The following is a 7,580-nucleotide window of genomic DNA, read 5'->3' on the forward strand; positions in this document are numbered from 1 at the left end:
ACCAAATGCCACAGGTTCCGGGTAGAGACAAGGCTTCCTGTAGATGCATTCCAGAAGTCATGTTCCCAGGTTACACACAGCACACACAGCTAAAGTTGAGGTCTAGAGTTAGCAGTCATTTTTTGTGTGACTATACCCCATGCAATACACAGTTATATAAAAATACCCACTGCCTTCTCTGAAATTTATGTTTAACAGGGTGCTCTGTGTTTTATGTTTGCTATGTAGTCTGCCACAGTGACTAAATGCTCAGGATGATCTCTTGTCTGTTACCAGCTTACCTGACATGGGCAGTAAAAAGTTTCTCAGGACTCTTATGGGACTATCCCCAACAGCCAAAAGCCTCAACCTAGGCTCTCATTCTTGCTCAAGCAAGAACTAAATTGAGATGAGAGCCACATTAAGCTACTCAATGACTTCCTACCTTCTCATATTTGGAAATTGCTTTTTCAAGACTCATAGCCAGGCATGGTATAGCTCACATGCCATATCCTCCCAGAACCCAGAGGCTGGGGTAAGAGGATAGCTGAGTTCCAGGGCAGTGTGGGGAAGATAGCCAGATACTGTCTCAAAGCGATGAGAGGACAGCAAGGAATAAAACCACACATTTATGAAAATTCTTTTCTGTGTCTTTTTTTCTGAGAGAGGGGATTTCTCTGTGTAACAGTCCTGAATATCCTGAAACTCACTTTGCAGACCAGGCTGGCCTCGAACTGATGGAAATCTGCCTGCCTCTGCCTCCCAAGTGCTGGGAATAAAGGTGTGTGCCAACACTGCCTAGAAAGTTTATGAAAATTCTAAATATAGAATTTAGATGTTTGAATGTCTAATGTATAATTTAATTATACTCAAAGTTTGGCATTGACATATGACAATTATAGCCTGCTTCCAGAAAGTGGAGTAGAAGGGGGGAAACGCCTTTAAAATGAAGGAAACCACAGAGCTAGGAATCTCACTGAGATTCTAATCAAAATCACCAAAAGGTTTTATATTCCTTTTCAAACCCACACTCTGCATATATCCTCCTGTGCCCTTTTCAATATTTTTTTCTTTCACTTTTCTTTCATGCTCTTCATCTTTAGCTACATGTGGGGTTTCCTCCGGTCAGCCTTCAGAAATCACACCAACAGTTTACATGCATCTGGCAATGTGAATGAACAGTAGCACACACAGGAGAACTCGGTGTGTCTGGGCATTCGTCCTGAGCCCTGTACACTCAACATGAAACTATATAGAACCTACCAGGTCACCAAGGTTTAGAGGAACAAGCTGGCTCAAGAACAGTTTTTATTTCCCAGCCCAAATGATACTAATATGATTAATCCTAAGAGTGGCAGAAAATGCCCCAGAAAAAAACTGGTTTATAGTTCTTTCATCTAAACAAGTCCCACGGACTATCTAGGTATATTCTGGGTCTCTCTCAGTTACCCCACCCACGCTTAATTTCCTTCAGTTTCCTCTTATATCATCTCTCTGCCTCTCCCACTAACTCATGAAGTAGCACTGTTGTCAGCATCTTTGAAGTCATCCATCCTAGATCTGACTCAGCTCAATGATACAGGATGCTCGGTCCACTCAAAGCAGCTCTTCTGCTACAGTGGGATGGCTACTACCTTCCCAAAGATCAGAGCAAGGTCAAGGATGATGCTTAGCACTGTGTTCTGTGGCAGGCCAAGGGAAGTTAAGGGTCTAAAACAAGAGACAGCCTTTCTCCCTCTGTACACAGTATGCCAAATCTCTCATGGACAGCATCACCACCCAGTAGCCGCGAGTGAGTCCGTATGCAATGAAAACACGGGAGGGGTTCAAGCTACTATTAGGTTAATCTAGCTTTTCAAATCAACTTTTTACAAGATCTCCTCCAGGCTCTCCCTGTGCATAAAATTGAAGTCATTGGAATTCAGAATAGCATAGCTAACCACCAGGAGCTTGGACAAGTCAGGAGCTGCCAATCACATTAAGACCTGTTGGGCAAGCTGATCAGGCTTCAGAGTCCTCCGTCTAAACCGCCTGGTGGTTTCTGTGATCCAGATAAGCACAGCTGTAATCTCCCCCATCCAGAACTTACTCACAGATCACAGCTGTGCAATTCAGGTAGCATGCTCCCCTTGTTTGGATTTGTTTAACATTGTTAAATATATAGTCAGGCCATCTGCACAGCATTTTTTTTAAATTGAAAATTACAACCATAACTTCCTTTTTATATATCAATAAACTAAACAGCAAAATTTCAAAGGGATCCTTCTGCACCAAGTAGCAAGGCAGAATGCCTGTCCCACGCCACACCACAGCCTAATTGCACACTAATTGGACAAACGTGATTAAATATTTCAAGATCTTTACTAATTGCCTCTATTTTAGCTTTAAAATTTGCTTGCCACCAACAAATTTAATGACACTGGTGTCTAGTCATCAGCAAAAAGCCCAAGAGTTGCTCTTTAAAATGTACCTAGTCAGAATATTTACTGATTGTACATTGTCTCCAATGTAGCTTAATTAGAAATCCAATCAGTTAGCTAAGTCTAATTATACTTGATTTGTAGATTCAGACTATGATCCACAATGAAGCCAAGCAGCTAACAGTAAACGTGCCTAAAATGTAACAATAATGGAAATATTTTTTAATACATGCCTTGTCACTCCAGGAAGCCAAGTAGCACACACACATTCTTTCAGGATGGGGTTGTCAGAGGGTTGAGACTTGCAGGGTTTTCCTGAACCAGGTTCCATTCCATTGGTAAAATCTGCTGGGGAGGATGGTGGCCAGAAATGACTTTTCTACCTTCATCTTAGAGATTAAAAGGAGAAATTGTTGTTCCTCAGTGAGGACTCAGGGCACAACTTCCATGGCATTTTCACAGGATCCTTGATGAGATGGACACTGTAAAAATAGCTGCACAGAGACCATTATGGCTCAGAAACTTGCACTCCAGAAATTTGATTCGACTATCTTGAGAAAACAGTTGTGTTTGTATGAGCATGGAATTTAATTGGGTGTGGCTGTGTGTACACACAATGTAGGATTACAGAAACCTGCTATTTTGTGTTTGCAATAATGTGTCACCAAGTCCTGGCCCTCGAAGACAGCCTAGATGAAGTAGAGAAAGAGAGCTTTATTGTTATTAAACAGATTAAGATTGCAATGATACTGGCCTCAATCATTCCAATAATTAGAGACATAGCAGAGTGCAAAGTGACCAAAATACTCATTATTCTGTGTCCCAGAACCTCCATATTTCCTTTGGGACTTCACAATGAAGCCATCATGATGAGCCCTGTACTGAAGCTGTCCATCCCACTTTGCAATGGTCATCTGCTGAAAACGGTGTTTGGGAACTGTGAGAATATTTGCGACAATGATGTTTCAGAACAAATCTCGAGAGAAAATGCATTTCACTTTTCATCTCAATACGGTAGGAGAAATAAATAGATGAACCAGAAAGGAAGAGGGTGGGTATTGAAAAGAAATGTAATTTCTAAGCTTATGGGACAATATAATAACTATAATAGAAGATAATTCCAAATAACCCTAAACTCTAAATTACCATTGGATTTTCAAAAATAGCCTGGTTTTTTAGCCTGTTGCTCTCTCCTTTAATAATGATTTTTCTAACAATGGATGTAAGCTAAAATTTTAAAATATTGTTAGCTGGAAGCCTGTAAAGTACAAAATATGGAAGGTTTTAATTTTTTATTAAAAAGTAATCATTGGGCTAAGGGGATGGCTTGGCAAGTGAGGTACAGAGTGCTTGCCGTACAATCACGAAGACTGGAGTGCAGATTCTGAGGCCCATGTAAACTCAGGTATGATGGCATGCACTTGTAAACCCAGAGCTAAGGGACAGAAAGGGGCAGATCCTTGGATCTGGTTGACCAACAAGACTAGCTAAAACAACTAGAACTATCTCAAATAATATTCATCTCAAATAATAAGACATTGGAAATCAGCCTCTGGCCTCCACACCAGCACATACAGGTAAGTCCACCTACATACACATGTGCACACACACACACATACACCCAAAAAATAAATACATAAAATGAGAAAAGGGGCAGTGAGATGGCACATTGGGTAAGGGCACGTGCTGCCATGTCTGAGGATCTGAGTTCTATCATCACCTAGCCCCACACGATGGTGTGCAAGTAGAGGAGAGACATGAATGTTTCATTTCTCCAGGCCAAGGAAGGAATCTTCCTCAACACTACCCAAAAACGCAAAACCTGAACTCAACTTCACGACAGCAATTCAGAAGCAAAAGTTGACAGCCAAGCCAAAAATCTCAAAACTGCACAGTTCCTGTATGTCCTTGACATGTGCTGAAACAGAATAATTTTCATACATTCCAAAAAAAATAGTGATACCAATAATGTATGCATCACCTCAAATGCCTTGAAGAGTAGGAAAGAGAGGGATCACTCAATGCAATCGTCTCACGTCAAAATGCCAGGGAATGTTTGAAGGAATGTGCTTTTCCTTTTTCCCTCCTACAGCTGAGTTTTCCTTTCCTCTTCGTATTAATAAGGCCTAGCCCCTCGTTAACATGCAGCCAGAACTTAATGAGCCTTACAGACTCCTGTAATTTCTTCACTGTTGAGAATGCCTGACACTAATCTATGCCATTTATACTAATAAGAGGTGGATCAGCTGATATTTGGTGCTATGAAAATATGCTAAATATACTTTATTGACTTGCACAGAGTCCTTCTCCATTTGCTGCATTATAGAAGCAGGTCTGTCTGCAGCCATTGCCTCTGCGTTCCCTGTTACAAAGGCTTCGGTTTGAATAAGTGAAAGATAGAGCCAGACATTTGATGTTACGGGCTCCTCCAGACTGACTTTCAGAATTCCACCTCCAAAAGCCATCTTTCCAGTGACTTTCAGGGCACAAACCTGGTGTCTCCTATTGAAATGGAAAAGAGATGAAGAGCTCACCCAAAATATGACATGCTGTATGAGGTGGACACTGGGGACTGCCAAGCGCAGGCAGTTCTTATGAATTGCATTCATGAGAATCCCCAAGAAATCACGCTACTTAATAATGTAATGAATGTCAAAGAAATGAGACTAATTTCAGAATGTGTCTACTACTGTGTTGCTATTATATTAAGCAAAACAACTATTTTAAGTTGCATTCCGGGTCTTCTTTCTCCCCCATGTGATGACGGCTGGATTCATGTTGCTTCTTTTACTTGTGGAGAGACACGTGACTGAGGAGGCAGGCTGCAGGTGTTGGTAAATGTTTCCAGCACTTGTGTCAATACCTGTTTTTGGCTCAGACATCACAAACCAGAGGGTGCATTTAAAAACATTATTTAAAATCTACATATTTATTCCAAACAGTCAGCTGTTGTTGCAGTCCTTGGAGACGTGAATCAGATGCTTGCTGGCTCCAGGGGCCTGAACTCAGCATTGGTACCCATGGACTTCAGTGCATAGTTGCTCCCAGCTCCCCGCAAGTGAGCTCAGCCAGGCAAGATGGGTCTTTTGAAGGAAGTCAATGACAGCCTTGAGGTTTCCCATTCATGTCGCATGTATTTGACCCGATGTTTTGGAATGTGATGGCAGAGTGATCAGGAAGGCAGGGGTGAGGGCAAATGCCAATTTCTGTCCATGTCTTCAGCCCCTCCTTGCTGTTGGCTTTTGTCCTTCCTATCAAGGCTTGTGTCTGAGCCCGGCCCCCTAGGTGACCATCTTAGAATGAAGAAAGAACGCATGTTAACTGACACTTAGACACATCTTACATCCATCTGATTAACTCTTGACTGTCTCTGGGCCATCATTTCCTAGGAATGTGCTTTGTATCTGAGCACTATATCTTGCAAATATGTGTGTGTGTATGTGTGTATGTGTGTGTATGTGTATGAATATATATATATTCAGATTTCAAAACATCCTTTGACTTATCCCCTAAGAGAATAATGGATCCCTCTGAGCTCTCCCTCTCCCCCTGGACAAAGCTGTATCTGTGCCTTCTAGAATCCCTGGCTGTGTAACCTTTGCCAGCACAGGTGCAGCAACTCCCCGAAGACTAACAGCCTGGTTGTAGGTGTGATTGAAATTGGCCTGGCTTCCCTTCAGGATCCAGTGCCCTAGCCTACTAAATCACCTTCTATAATCTTGTGCACTTAGGCAAAGCAAACACAATAATCTGCCAGGAAACACTAATGGAGCAGTGTCAACACCAACACCGTCTGCATTAACTGTCCTGTTGTTATTACCCTGTTCCTTAAATCCAATCAAACTTCGATTCCCACTCTGCAGGGGTTGGATGTTAATTAGAAAGGATGCATGTTTGTATGTACCTGTATGTATACATCCATCCCCTCTCATGCAGTCACACATGCCTCCTGCATGCCTATATAGATGCAGGTCTCGTTGCTAATTAATTTAACTTGCAAGTGCCCCATGTTTCCAGTTTGTCATTCCAACTCCTGGAAGCACATCTTCTGCCCTGCATCTTGACATTTTCCAACAGATGTTAGCTAATGTGGTTGTAGAAGGTTTGCTGTGGCTGCAGCAAGCCCAATAAATCTTCCTCTTAAGCGCAGGCACTCCACCATCCCAGCATCTTATACCTATAATACATTTTAATTACTTGGCTATTCAAATTATACTAAATTAGATTTGCACAGAACAGCACTGCGGATTTCTCAATTTACATTTAATCCACCACAAACAACACAAAATCGGCAGGTTCACTCACTCAAACTTGCAGGAGCCACGGAAGTCTGATGTCTTTAAAATTATTAAGTGACAAAGATTACTAGCACTAAGGTTCTACTTTGCTTCCCCATTAGCCATTTAGGTGACAGCTGCTGTATTACACATAAAGATGAACCATTCCTTGAGGGATGATAGTGGCTCCGCTGTGACACTGCTGGCATAAAGCATTATCAGACCATGGCTGTGCTTGGAGCCACTGAAGTCTCCTAGGCACCTATCAGTACCCTCATTATCTGCATCACAGAGTGCCGGGAACGAACACTGCCAGGCCTCACAGCTTCGCAGCTCATTTGAGAAGCGGAAATTAAATGTCCCAGGAGAGAAAACAGGCACACTGTAACAGCACCGGTGCTCTATCCCAATAACACGTCGACCGCTGTAGCACTGACTTCTATCTCATTAATTTAATAGGCTCCTGGAATGAGGATGGGAAGGTGGAGAGGCAGGCTTGACAAGATTACTGAGTGGTGCTGGCATTGTATGTCTCCCAAGCTCGGAACCGACTGAGCAAGGACTTGCTGGAGGTATCACAGCTCTTGAGATATTTGCTGGGGCTTCTAGAAGCAGTGAACAGCTTCAAAAAAATGAAAGGCAGGAGAGAGACAACGATCATGGAACAAGGGCATAATTAGCTGATCATAAACATGATCTATGTATGTCTACAGGGTGCTGCATTCCTGGGTGAGGTAGAGGAGGCTGGGAAGGGAGAGGGTAAAATAGAGGTACCCTAAACACACAGCGAAGGAATTCCTGTGTGTGTGTGTGTATGTGTGTGTGAGAGAGAGAGAGAGAGAAAGAGAGACAGAGAGAGAAAGAGAGACAGAGACAGAGACTGAGACAGAGAGACAGAGAGTGT

This window comes from Mesocricetus auratus, unplaced genomic scaffold (assembly GCF_017639785.1).
Source record: "Mesocricetus auratus isolate SY011 unplaced genomic scaffold, BCM_Maur_2.0 Super-Scaffold_100013, whole genome shotgun sequence".
NCBI classification, from domain to species: Eukaryota; Metazoa; Chordata; class Mammalia; order Rodentia; family Cricetidae; genus Mesocricetus; species Mesocricetus auratus.